Source organism: Vulpes lagopus, chromosome 6 (genome assembly GCF_018345385.1).
Source record: "Vulpes lagopus strain Blue_001 chromosome 6, ASM1834538v1, whole genome shotgun sequence".
Lineage (NCBI taxonomy): Eukaryota > Metazoa > Chordata > Mammalia > Carnivora > Canidae > Vulpes > Vulpes lagopus.
Genome location: NC_054829.1, coordinates 107331631 through 107344302, shown reverse-complemented (window position 1 = coordinate 107344302; position 12672 = coordinate 107331631).

Sequence of the window (12672 nt, the reverse complement as noted above, 5' to 3'; positions counted from 1 at the left end):
AACCAGTGGAGGGCATAACATTAATAAAACAAAGAAGAAGAATTATGAAATAATTCCAAAGGATGAAGAAAAAGTATCTGGAAAAAAGATAAATGTCCAATTATAACAACTCAATGAGAATAGATATAGAAAGGAACTTCTTCCGTATAATAAAGGTCATATACAAAAAGATTTACAGCTAATGTTATACATGATAGGATATTGATCAAGAAGAAAGAAAGGATATCTACCCTTACCATTGTTATTCAACATTATATTGGAGATACTAACCAGTGCTATCTATAAGTAAAAAATTAGAAAAGGAAGAAGAAATTTTGTATTTTCACACAGCATAATTGATTATATAGAGAACACTGAGGTATCTAGGAAATCTGCTAGAGCTCATTGATAATTTCTTAAGTTTATGGCAAGCAAGTCCAAAATATATGTGAATTTCAAATGTTAGCAACTAGTAGAGATATTTCTATATGCCAGCAACAAATAATTGGAAAATGGAATTTAAAAAAATATATACCAGCATTAAAAATATAAAATATTTAGGAAAATAACAAAAACAAATGTGTAAGACCTCTGCACTGAAACCACAAAATCCCAGAGAAGAAGTAAAAACATCAAAATAATGCAGGAATATAATTTACTAATTAATTGTAATCCTCAAGATTATTAAAATGCTAATCTTGCCCAAAATTATCTATAAATTTAACACCATTTCCATCCATATATTAGCAGTTTTGTTTTTTCTGGCAAAAAAAAATGACAACCCAATTCTAAGATTTACACAGAAGTGAGAAAGAACATAAATATTTCAAGTAGTTTTGAAAAAGAACAAAATTGGAAGAATTATGCTGTTTAGAAGACTTGAAAGCCACAATAAACCAGAGTGTGTGGTTTTAGTCTAAGGAGAGACAAAGAAGTCAGTGGAATATATTTCCCATAGACCCTGGGACAAAGAGTCCAGACGTAGATCCACAATACATACGATCAATTGAATTTCACCCAAAATAATCCAATTGGGAAAAGATACTCTTTTCAAAAAATAGTGTTGAAACCACTGAATATTCCATTTCCTTGTGGAAAAAAAGGAACCACAAGTATTGCCTCACACCTCACTAAAAAAAAAACTTTGAGATAGATCACAGACCTAAACATAAAAGCTAAGCTATTAAATCTTACAGAAGGAAAAAAAAAAAAACCAGGGAAGGATATCTTAAGAAACTTGGGATAGCAAATTTCTTCGCACACAAGAGCCCTAATCATTAAAACCATGGAGAAATTGCAAGTTATAGAAATTAAAAACCCATGCTTTTCTAAATGCTCAGCTAAAGAAATGAAATGGTAAGCCAAAGGTTTGGAGAAAATAGTCTCGATACTTGTATTTAACAAATTACTTCTATCCAGGATTTATAGAGAGCTCCTATAGTTCAAAAGTTTTAAAATGCAATTAATATTAGTAAAAGGCATTAAGGACTCTTTTCCCAGGAAGTATAGAAATGGCCAATAAGCACATGAAATGATTCTCCACATCAGTGGCCATCAAGAAAATCAAATTAAAATCACAATGAGAATGACTATGATAAAAAGACTGACAACATCAGATGTTTATCAGGATGGGGAGAAACTAGAATACTAAAATTTTGTGAAGGGAATGTAAAATGCTACAACCACTTTGGAAAAGGATATGACAGTTCTTTGCAAAACTAACCACATACCCAATGGCTGTTCTCCTATTATATGGCTTCTCAAAAGGAATGAAAACGATGGCCCATAAAAACAAAAAAACAAAAAACAAAAAAATAAACAAAACTAAACAAAACAAAACCTTCTGTACGAATGTTGGCAACAGTGTGGTTTATCATTCCGAAAACTGGAAACAAATGCCTTAGTGGCATGTCCATATGATACAATATACTCAGCAATAAAGAGGGACAGACAATTGATAATTGCAAAAATATAGTGTTAAGCAAAAGAAGCCAGACACAAAAATCATATGCTGTATAGTTTCATAACATATAGTTCTAGAAAAGGTAAAACTAAGCTATCACAATAGAAATCAGAGGAGTGATCTTTAATTACAGTGTGTGAGAATTATCTAGAAAGATCTGGAGGGTACGGTACTTACTACAGTGATGAAAATTTTCCTCTATCTTAATAGGAATAGAGAGCTTATGAATGTATACATTTATCAAAACTCCAAAAATTAAATATTTAACATTGTGCATTTTGTTGGGATTAAATCAAACCTGATTTAAAAATATATATATCTATATTAAATTCAAAATAAAATAGCACTGGCCTAAGAATCCCAACTCCATCTATTTGTGGACTCATCTCTGCTCCTATTTCTCCAAAGCCTAGCAAGCAGAAACAAAGGGTTTAAAGTGCCATGAAACTCAAAGTTCTGAAAGAGGTAAAAGCCCATAAATAAGAAGTTACTCTACCACCCAACAGGGACTTTCTGATCTAATGTGTTTTTCAATAACTCTTAATTTTTTTTTCTTTTCCTGAAAGGTCTACTTTTAACCTAGGGTATTTGTACCTGAAAAAAGGAGTGAGGGATAGAGAGAATTTCCACTCTTCAAATATGATTCCAATTGCTTAAACCACTCGCATAGTATTCAAGAGGAGTGAGACCACCTTGAGGTGGGAGCTGGAATAACATAATGCAGTCCTTTGGGTCTTCCTCTCTGCGTGCCTAATAGAACACATGTTGGGGCTATTGCGAAAAATGAATTGAATTATACTAATAATTTATGAAATTCAGTCTTACCACTTACAGTATTTTTGTATAGATTATCTTACTTCAGATTTACCTTAACTAAACGAAGTGTATTTTAGAATCTCTATTTTACAAACAGAGAAACTAGGTTAGTAGTTGTGTAATTTCCTTAATTAGTGACAGAACAGGGACTATACTTTAGGGTTAATGCTATTTTTAAATGTGCTACCTGTATCGGCATAATTTTGTGAGACACCCATCTTTCAGAAATATATTGCTTTAAATATCTGGAAATCACCTGGTAGAGAAATTCAAGAGATAAATTACGTTTAGAAATTCTTCTCAGGGGGCTGCCTGGGGGCTCAGTGGTTGAGTGCCTGCCTTTGGCTCAGGGCGTGATCCCAGAGCCCAGGGATCAAGTCCTGCATCGGGCTCCCTGCATTGGGCCTCCTTCTCCCTCTGCCTGTGTCTCTGCCTCTCTCCGTGTGTCTCTCATGATTAATAAATAAAATATTTAAAAAAAAAGAAATTCTTCTCAGGAATCTAAATTAAATAATAAAGCTTCTTAAAGATCTGCCACTCAAATCTCAGTTTTGTTTTCCTAAATCGGGAATTTAATTTTGAAAATGTATTCTCAATACCTTTACAATGTTAACATTTTATGAATTAATACGAGTCTGAATTAATTGAATACATACCCCTCCTTTATAAAGGAATCATTCTGTCAGTTTAGTATTTACCATTAATTGTAAATGTTTAACTCCACAAATACCATTATAGGTTGAATTGTATCTTCGTACAAGAGAAAGGTTGAAGTCCTAAGCCCAAGTACCTTGGAATTGGACTTTATTTGGAAATAGGAATGTTGCAGATGTAGTTAAGATGATGTCATACTGGAGAGAAAACCCTACTCAGGTTAGACTGGTGTCTTTATAACGTGAAAACAAAGGCACACAGGGACACCACCACATGATGATAAAGACAGATATTATAGTTATGCAGTCTGACAGCCAAGGGACACGGAAGATGGCTAGAAAAATTTTTTACTTTTCCATTTTTGTTTCGTTTTATAAAATGATAACTTCTTATTATATTAAAACTTGAAAATTTCTTCCTGCTTTATTTTGTCTCTTAGCATAGTAATTGTTAGATATGATGATAGGTTTCTTTTGCCTTTAATTTTTTTTTTATTTTTAGAGAGCTTAGTCAGACAAAGCCAACCCAAATTCTCTCTTTCCAAAAAGCATTTATTTTCTGCATAAGGAGATTTCTAGGGTCAAAAAGATTTTTCAAAAATTTAATTTTAATTATCCATCTTTGCATACTTTGTTTAGGAAACTCTTCAGTTAACATTTTCTTAGCCCTGAACAGTCTCATGATGCCGATGTTGTGAACTTCTGACCATTGAATGGAGTCAGCTCTTTGGCAAATCTACTTAGGTTCTGTTTTCACAACGTGGAACTTATTTCACACCACCTTTCTTGTTCAGGTTTGCATTGAAGCTTCCCTCCCCTTGGGCATGAGTAACAGTGTTATGACACTGGCTTCAATAAGCAACTTTTTATGGTGTCTAATCATGTGCAAATGTGTTAAAATTGGTAGTTTTTAGCAAACAGTTATGGAACATATTACCGTGAGGCATTTGTTCATGGCGTGACAATGATTGGCCCTTGGCCACTTAAATGTTTTATTTAATAATGTGGGAATTTCAGTATGTTTTCCTTTCATTATTTTTAACTTGAAAACAGAAACAGAAAGCCCCTTCTTTAAAGTTAAAACGTTACCGCCTACAGTCTGTCAAAAGTAATATAAGCATCTGGATTTTGGAGAGGGGCTTTTGCAAGATGTTAATTTAATATACTGGCATATTTCATGCATGCTTTTTATATTTTATATGCTTGAAGCTATCTCTACAGTGACCACCCAGGACTAATAGACTTATTTTCGAGATTGCATCCTGAAGAACAAAAAATCTTGTCCAACTAATAGTGCAAGTACTGGATTCAAATGAATATCCTTTTACTTAACACTATACATGAAATGCCAGATGATCATTGTATGCTAAAGTAAAAGACATAACTTTTCAAGATCAGGCTTTGCTTTTCCACAAACTACATTAATTTTGACTTTCCCCTCTCCATACTATCTCACAGAGGTGGCTCTTCACTGGTTTTGCAAATACTCCATAAAGTGAATTTTCAAATAACTGCTGAAAATAATGCTGTATTTTCAAAAACTAGAATTTATGATCAAAAAAAGAATAGTGTAATATTCTTCTTGATGTGTGTAGGACAGAGCAGCCTAGATTTGTAATGTTTACTGAGATTGGAGAATAAAGATATTCTTTATTTTCAACAGAGCTTGATACTGTTATTTAACATTCATAAACACAACTTCAGCCTGACTTTGGAGAACTTTCATGAGACTAAGCTCTTAAGTTAATTTAGAAATAGCTTCAGCATTATTAAAAATAAATAATTATTAAATATAATAAGCCAAACTTAAGTTATAATATGCATATTAGACTGTGCAGTTTCAAATTTTGAGAGATCTTTAAAAATTGTTTTCTAAGTACAGTTTATACATAGCATAAATTTTGTCTTGGTGATCTGCAAACTCATTTACAGAAGTAGGCTATCAATCTAAAGGAACAAATGGGAAAGAAAATCTTTGCATCAGAGCTATTTGGTTTCAAGACAGGAATGGTTAGCGGTCTTGATCCAATTATGGTGTGTGTGTGTGTGTTTGTGTGTATGTGTGCATGCTTGTGCACTTGCACGTGTCTGTCTAGGGGAGGAAGATGAAAAGATCTATTGTGATTTTCAGACTAGGGAAGCTGAACACATCTAGGACTCCACATGCAGATCAGCTGTTGGTAGCTTTGGTAGACACCACTTAACATTCTTGACAATTGCCCATTAAGGCCACACCCATGTGATTCTAATAATCCCTGTCGACAACCACTGCCAGAAGGATGGAGAGAGGGACCTCTTAGAATCATCTATAGGTTACTATCCCAGAACTTTGGCATTCAAATGGAGAATAAGGGCTGCCTCTCCTAAATGTAAAATACAAGCTGTAAAATATTATAACCCTCTCAGCATATACAGTAGTCCTTTATCCATGGGGATACATCACAAGGTGTAATGCCTGAAGTTGCAGATACTATCAGATCCTACATTTTTTCCTATGCAAACATATATACCTATGATAAATCTTAATTTATAAGTTATTATTATAATAAATAGAACACTTATAACAATATACTGTAATAACAGTTATGTGAATGTGGTCTCTCTTAAAGTATCTTATTGTAGTGCATTCTTCCTATGATGATTTGAGATGATAAAAATGCCTACCTCATTAAATGAAGTGAAATGAATGGTGCAGGTGTTGTGACATAGCATTGGGCTACTATTGGCCTTCTGATGATACGTCAGAAGGACAATCATCTGCTTTCCTACTACAGTTGACCTTGGGTAAGTGAAACCATGAAATTATGGAAAACTGAACTGCATAAAAGAGGGGGCTACCATAACTTCTGAGGAATTGCTTAAATATTTAAGCCCTTTGTAATTTTTAAATTAGGCATTCATTCATTTATTCATTCATTCATTTAGAGACCAAGTGCAAGAGTGGGGGGGGGAGGGGAGAAGTGGGAGACAGATGGAGAGAGAGAGAGAGAGAGAGAGAGAGAGAGAGAGAATATTAAGCAGGCTCCAGTGCAGAGCCCACAGCAGGGTCTTGATCTCAAGACCCTGAGACCATGACCTGAGCCAAAAGTCTGACTTTCAACTGACTGAGCCACCCAGGTGCCCCTCTTAATTAGACTTTTAAAGTGACTCTTATATTGATGCTTTTACCAGAAGAGTTTCAAATATTATGGAAATGCTACTCTAGTTAGGTCAAATTCTTAGACTTATGTACTGACATTTTTGCAAATATGCATTTTCTTACTTGAGAAATTATTTCTACTATACAATAATGCATACTAACTTTAGAAAATTTAGAATATATAAAACGTAGAAGGGAAAAAATGAAAATCACCTGTAATTATCACCTGGATTGAAGAATGATAACATTTCCAGTATGTTGTAAAAAATAAAACATATATAAATATAAAAACCATAAATATTGATATTGTACACTTCATAATATATCAACACGTTATATATGTATGTGAATATATATGTCTATACATATGTTTGTAGATGCCTATAAGTATGCCTGTATAAAACAGGGCTAATAAATGTTTTATGTAAGTTATATGTTTGTATTTTTAGGAATCCCTAGTCCCTAGGTGTCCTACAATATTGATAAGAAGAGCAACACTTATCTGCATGTGGGGAATATGGTCTTTCTACTGTTAGGGGAAAACTGAGCTTAAAGCCTCCAAGGAAGAGAATATCCCTTCTAGGAAGGATAAATAATTGTGAAGCACACCTTTTCTGGCCTACAGCAACACAGAAAAAAGAAATAAAGAGGCAAGAATTTTCAGTTAGGTGTTAACATTTTATTCCCAACCCACTTTGGACTAACCTTGAGGATGAATGTCATTGAACTATCCAAATAGGTATGGGATAATCTTGAGATCATTTGAGCTAATGTCCACTTCCCTAGAAAGATGAAAACTGCTAAAAGTCCACTCCAGTTTGGAACCACAACAAACAAGGTAGGTGAGTAGTTAACGTGACATTGACAATGGAGGTGAGACTCACACAGGCCTTGTGGTTCCCCATGGCCTTTGCAAGGGGGATGTCATTCGCTGAACATCCCTGAAGGAACACATAATTGTAAGGTTGGCTGGGGGCCAGCAGAAATCAAGTGCATGGACAGAGAGGCCATGGTGATCAGGGACTATAAAACTAGATGTGAGGAGCCAGGGCCATGAACGTAAATGATTCTTATTGGTATGAAACCCAAAGAGAGTACATGGGATTAGTCTGTCCTTAATGAATATCAGAACAAGGGAAAGGAGAAATGAGTTGCAGAAATTAGTGCAGATGAAAGGCCATTGTGGGGAGAGGGGGTCTTTCTCCCCAACAGGCAAAAAATCATTTAAGTCTTCCATCTACTTGGATTCATCTAGAGAGAAATCAGTGGACATGAGCATGGGAGGGCATATAGTAAAATCCTCAAAACTATGAATTTCCCCCAGAGATACTGTATCTTTTGAACAGATTATTCAACTGAAAAAACCTATTACTTGCCAGTTAATTTATACCCATCTAATATCTATCCCTTCCAACTTAACATGGGAAATAGTGAGGAAATCAGATCAGTAAAAGAAAATAAAGAAGCCATTCTTAATTTCCATCTGGGGAGCAGAGTTTAAATAGGCAACCCAGCTGTGCGTGTGTGTATGTGTGTGTGTAAAATAGAAATTAATTTATAAAATGCCAGTCTTTCCATGTCTCTAGTTTTATGTCTATATGATAATATATTAAACATGCCATAACTTATTAACCTACTTTCTTTTATTAAACATTTATATTATTTCCTCTTTTGTTTCATAAATAAAAGTATTCTTGGGACACCTGGGTGGCTCAGTGGTTGAGTGTCTGCCTTTGGCTCAGGGTGTGATCCCGGAACCCAGGATCAAGTCCCACATTGGGCTCCTTGCAGGGAGTCTGCTTCTCCCTCTGCTTGTGTCTCTGCCTCTCTCTGTGTCGCTCATGAATAAATAAATAAAATCTTTAAAATAAATAAATAAATTAATTAATTTTCAAATCAGCCTTTTTCAAAATCTAAATTAGGTGATGACATTTCACAATGTAAAAGGATTAGACACTTAAACTCTTCATAGTTAAAATAATGATTACTATCTTAGAATTGTGGTATAAATTCCGATGTTCATTGGGTCCCTCTATTACATTGTCCTGCAAATGCTGACCCACAAGGAGCTTAAAGGAAAACATCCTCTCAGAACTTTAGAAAGCAGTTTCATTGAACAGGGACTAGAATAAACCTAGTTTATAGTGCATTCTGCCATAATAGAGATAATGTTGTGCTAAAAATACATTTTTAACAATAAAAAGGATGGGAAATTGAAAGTGAAGGATTGGTCATTACCAGAGAAATGAGAGTAGTAGGATGTTTAAAGGCAAAAGTGGAAGAGTTGCTTTCAGTTCCAGTGAGGAAAACTAAGACAAACCTTGGGCTTCTAATAGCTAAGGTTAAGGAGGGGAATGGATAATTCAGGGAAAACTTGTTTATAAAGACAATGTTTCTCTGCTTCAGTTAGGAAGAGGAGATGTCTTTGTATACTTTCTTTGCCTTTTCTTTTACTACGTTGCATATCAACTGTCTTAATTCACCCCAGAGATAGTCAGTGGCCACATGGGAGGCATTGCTTTGATTCATACACTTTAATTCTCATTAAAGCAAGTGTAAGTTTGGTTATGGCACATTGCTTTGAAAGCAGTCATGATGATGGGGACAATGAGAGAGTGTGTAAAAGAAACAACTGGTTCCTATTCTGGGATCACTGCCAGCGTTTGATTCAAAACCAGAACAAGTGCTGGCTGTCAGCTGAATCTGTGCTTAAAATAAAAGAAGGCCCATAAGAGCCTAGATTAGCAGGAAGAAGGGACAATCTAATGCTGAAATCTTAGTACAAGTAGCTGAAAATGGTGGGTGCTGTCCTTACATTTCTTGAGGCTTTTAATACGCTTGCAGATGACTGAGCTGATAAAATTGGATATAAGATTCCTGTAACCCAAGTGCTCTAGAAATATTTAATTGATCATATTTATGAAAACTGAATATATGAAAACCAAGAAGGTTCATAAATAAAATTACAAAAAACCATGAAAAGCAAGTTCAGAAATTGGTGCCAAACCATGTCTCATATTCCTTCACTGCATATGAAATTGATGAATTGTAGGTGGCCAGTAACTGCATTTTTCAACTTTGCTATAACCTCGTTAATTCTGATGTTTGAGGATTAAGACATGAGCTGTGCTCAGGTTCTCTTATATACCCCTCAGTAAGAAATTAGTTTGTTATACCAAGTAATTTATTATAAGCAAGTCTGTAAAGGGAGTAATTAATTCACACAAGGTGGTAATAAATTATTTTTAACATTTTATATAGAAGAGATATAAAATTGAGATGATAAATACAAGTCATTATGTGGATGCCTAAAAACAGGCATAAAAGAACATATATTTGGCCATAGCATGAAGATCATTTGGGGTTGTTACGTATATATACTTGGAAATAATAGGTATGAATTTCTTTTAAAATATTTTTATTGAGATATAACTGATATATAACAGTATATTAGTTTCAGGTGTACAACATGATTCATTATTTGCATACACTGTGAAATGATCACAAGTCTAGTTAACATTGATCATCGTGTATAGTTACACAATTTCTTTCTTGTGATGAGGATTTTTTAAATCAACTCCCTTAGAAACTTTATAGTATGATTAATTATCATATCCAAGGACACCTGGGTGGCTTAATGATTGAATGTTTGCCTTTGGCTCAGGTCATGATCCTGGGGTCCTGGGATCAAGTCCCACATTGGGCTCCCTGTGAGAAGCCTGCTTTTCCCTCTGCCTGTGTCTCTGTCTCTCTCTCTGTATCTCTCATGAATAAATAAAGTCTTAAAAAAAATCATCGTATCCATTCTGCACATGACATCCCCAAGACTTATTTATTTTATAACTGGAAATCTGCACCTTTGACCACCTTCACCTGTTTCTTTTAAAATTTCCCATTTCTTTTAAAATTTTATAGTAATCAAGGTCTATGATTCAGATTACTTTCCCCATTAAATGCCAACCAGTGAAGATTTACAGTATGAGTTAAAAGATACCTGTTACTTGATTTCATAGGCCTTCGATGGTGCAGTGAGGAGAAACCACGTTGAGTCCTTTATCACCAGAGAGAGCAATGACAAAAGTAACCCGTCTTATTCTTCGGGACTTGATCAATGATACACATAGCCAATGATTTAAACTAGTTTGTGGGTGGGCAGGAAATCCCATCCAATTCAGCCATCACAAGGTTGACCAAGATGCAGAAATGCTTTCCACTCTCCTGCTTTAAATAAATACAGATAATGAAATAAACCTTTTGCAGCAGTAGAATAAAGCATACAACCAAATTTTGCCCCGCCAAAGGCTGCCTTGGCCAGCAGCCAGAAGCCAGAGGGCCAGGGCTAATTTGCATAAAATTGAACAGATTGCTGCAGCTGCCGTCCTTATTAATACCACAGTGTGATCATCGTCAGGAGACATTCCATCCACGGTAGAGCCACCTCTTGTGCAGTGCCACCCATTGCTTTGTGGAACCTACAGTCACTGAGACGTGATCTCCCTTTAAAGAAAAAAGCAATTTCCTAAAAAACAAAAACAAACAAACAACCCCCCCCTTTTTTTTTCAATTTTCTAAAAAAATCTCCAGCTCTTTCACTAAGTAGATATTTGGCTCATCCATGTAAAACATCACAGATATTCCTGTGTGTTTTCATTACTTGGATAAAATAGGTTGTGGAAATTAGTAAAACCGTTGATTTCAAATTTTCTTCAAAGGAACTGTAGTGAACTTTTCACAACTTAATTTTTTTACACTTCTGCAAAGTATTATTTATGATACAGTGACTGCTACCAGTTGCTGATGATGTCACACTTGGCTTTTTACATTCTGTCACCCTAATTTCAACTGCAGGAAACTCTACACGGCACTGAAATGCAGAAAGATGTCAAAAAGCATGTGCTATGACTTATCACGCCCCAAACATGCTGAGAACACAGACACTATGTAATGCCTGATAGAGTGCTTTTGCATCAGGATATCAACAGCTCTCTCTTTGTCAGTACTACTAAATGAATTGGAAGATTGCTGTTCTACAGTTTCTCAGTCAGAAGGGCTGTCAGCAGCTTCATGAAGGCCATCTGGGGAAAACAAACTCTTGGCCCACAGAAAGATGACGTAACATACAAGGAGCACTGGCAAGGACGGGGTGGATTATATTAAAAACCTATCATATTTGTTAGCTAACTGTGGATGACAGCATTGGAGTGTACAATAAAAAGCTTTTATGGTGCTCCGAAAATCCCATGAGTTTACCACACGGGAAAACATCTTGAGTTCATCTATTGGTCTGGAACATAGTAGAAGTGGAGTGTTATTTTTTCCTGATCATAGAATGTGCATTGATATATTAAAAGAAAGTCTAAATACCCACTTAGCACCAAAATTTCTAGGTAAGGTTTAAGAGTTGGCATGCATCCTTTTCCTATTCCTATTATTTAAGCATGTTTGATTTTATGGTTAGGATTATATATTCATCACCATAGAATTCCCAGTGTGCAGAAGGCTCTATCTCTATGCTAATCCTTAAACCAGGGATTAGGGATTTTTTTAAAGATATGCTCAAATAAATTATTAAAATATAATATATAATCCATATCCTATTTGAGAGAAATAAAATATCATATAGTTATTTTCTTCTCTTTGCACTTAACATCATTCCTGTGTCTTCTATTGTTTATGTGTGAATAATTCCCAAATTTGCATCTCAATTTTTAAATTCTATGTATTTCTTATGAAATAGAATGAAATAGAAATATTTCTACTTTCGTGTTAGAATTTCTCCATGAATACCATGGAAAGACATCAAATATAGAGTGATCTCCCAAAACTCTACCTTGAGTTCAATGACATGTTTGTTTTCTAAGTTTTTGCCCAATTTTCTACATTTAAGCCCACCTCTAATCCCATGGTTCTTGCTCTGGGTGTCAATAAAAATTTGCTATTAACACTGTATCTTCACTTACAGTTATTGCCTGGACACTCACTGTCTTTTTTTTTGATGCACTTCTGACTTGATTATACCTTTTTGGCTTGTGATTTTTTTTTTTTTTTGAGACCCACTATTCTTTGGGTTCATCGCCTTCAACTTAGAAGCTTGAAATCTAAAACTTTCCAAAGACTAGAGG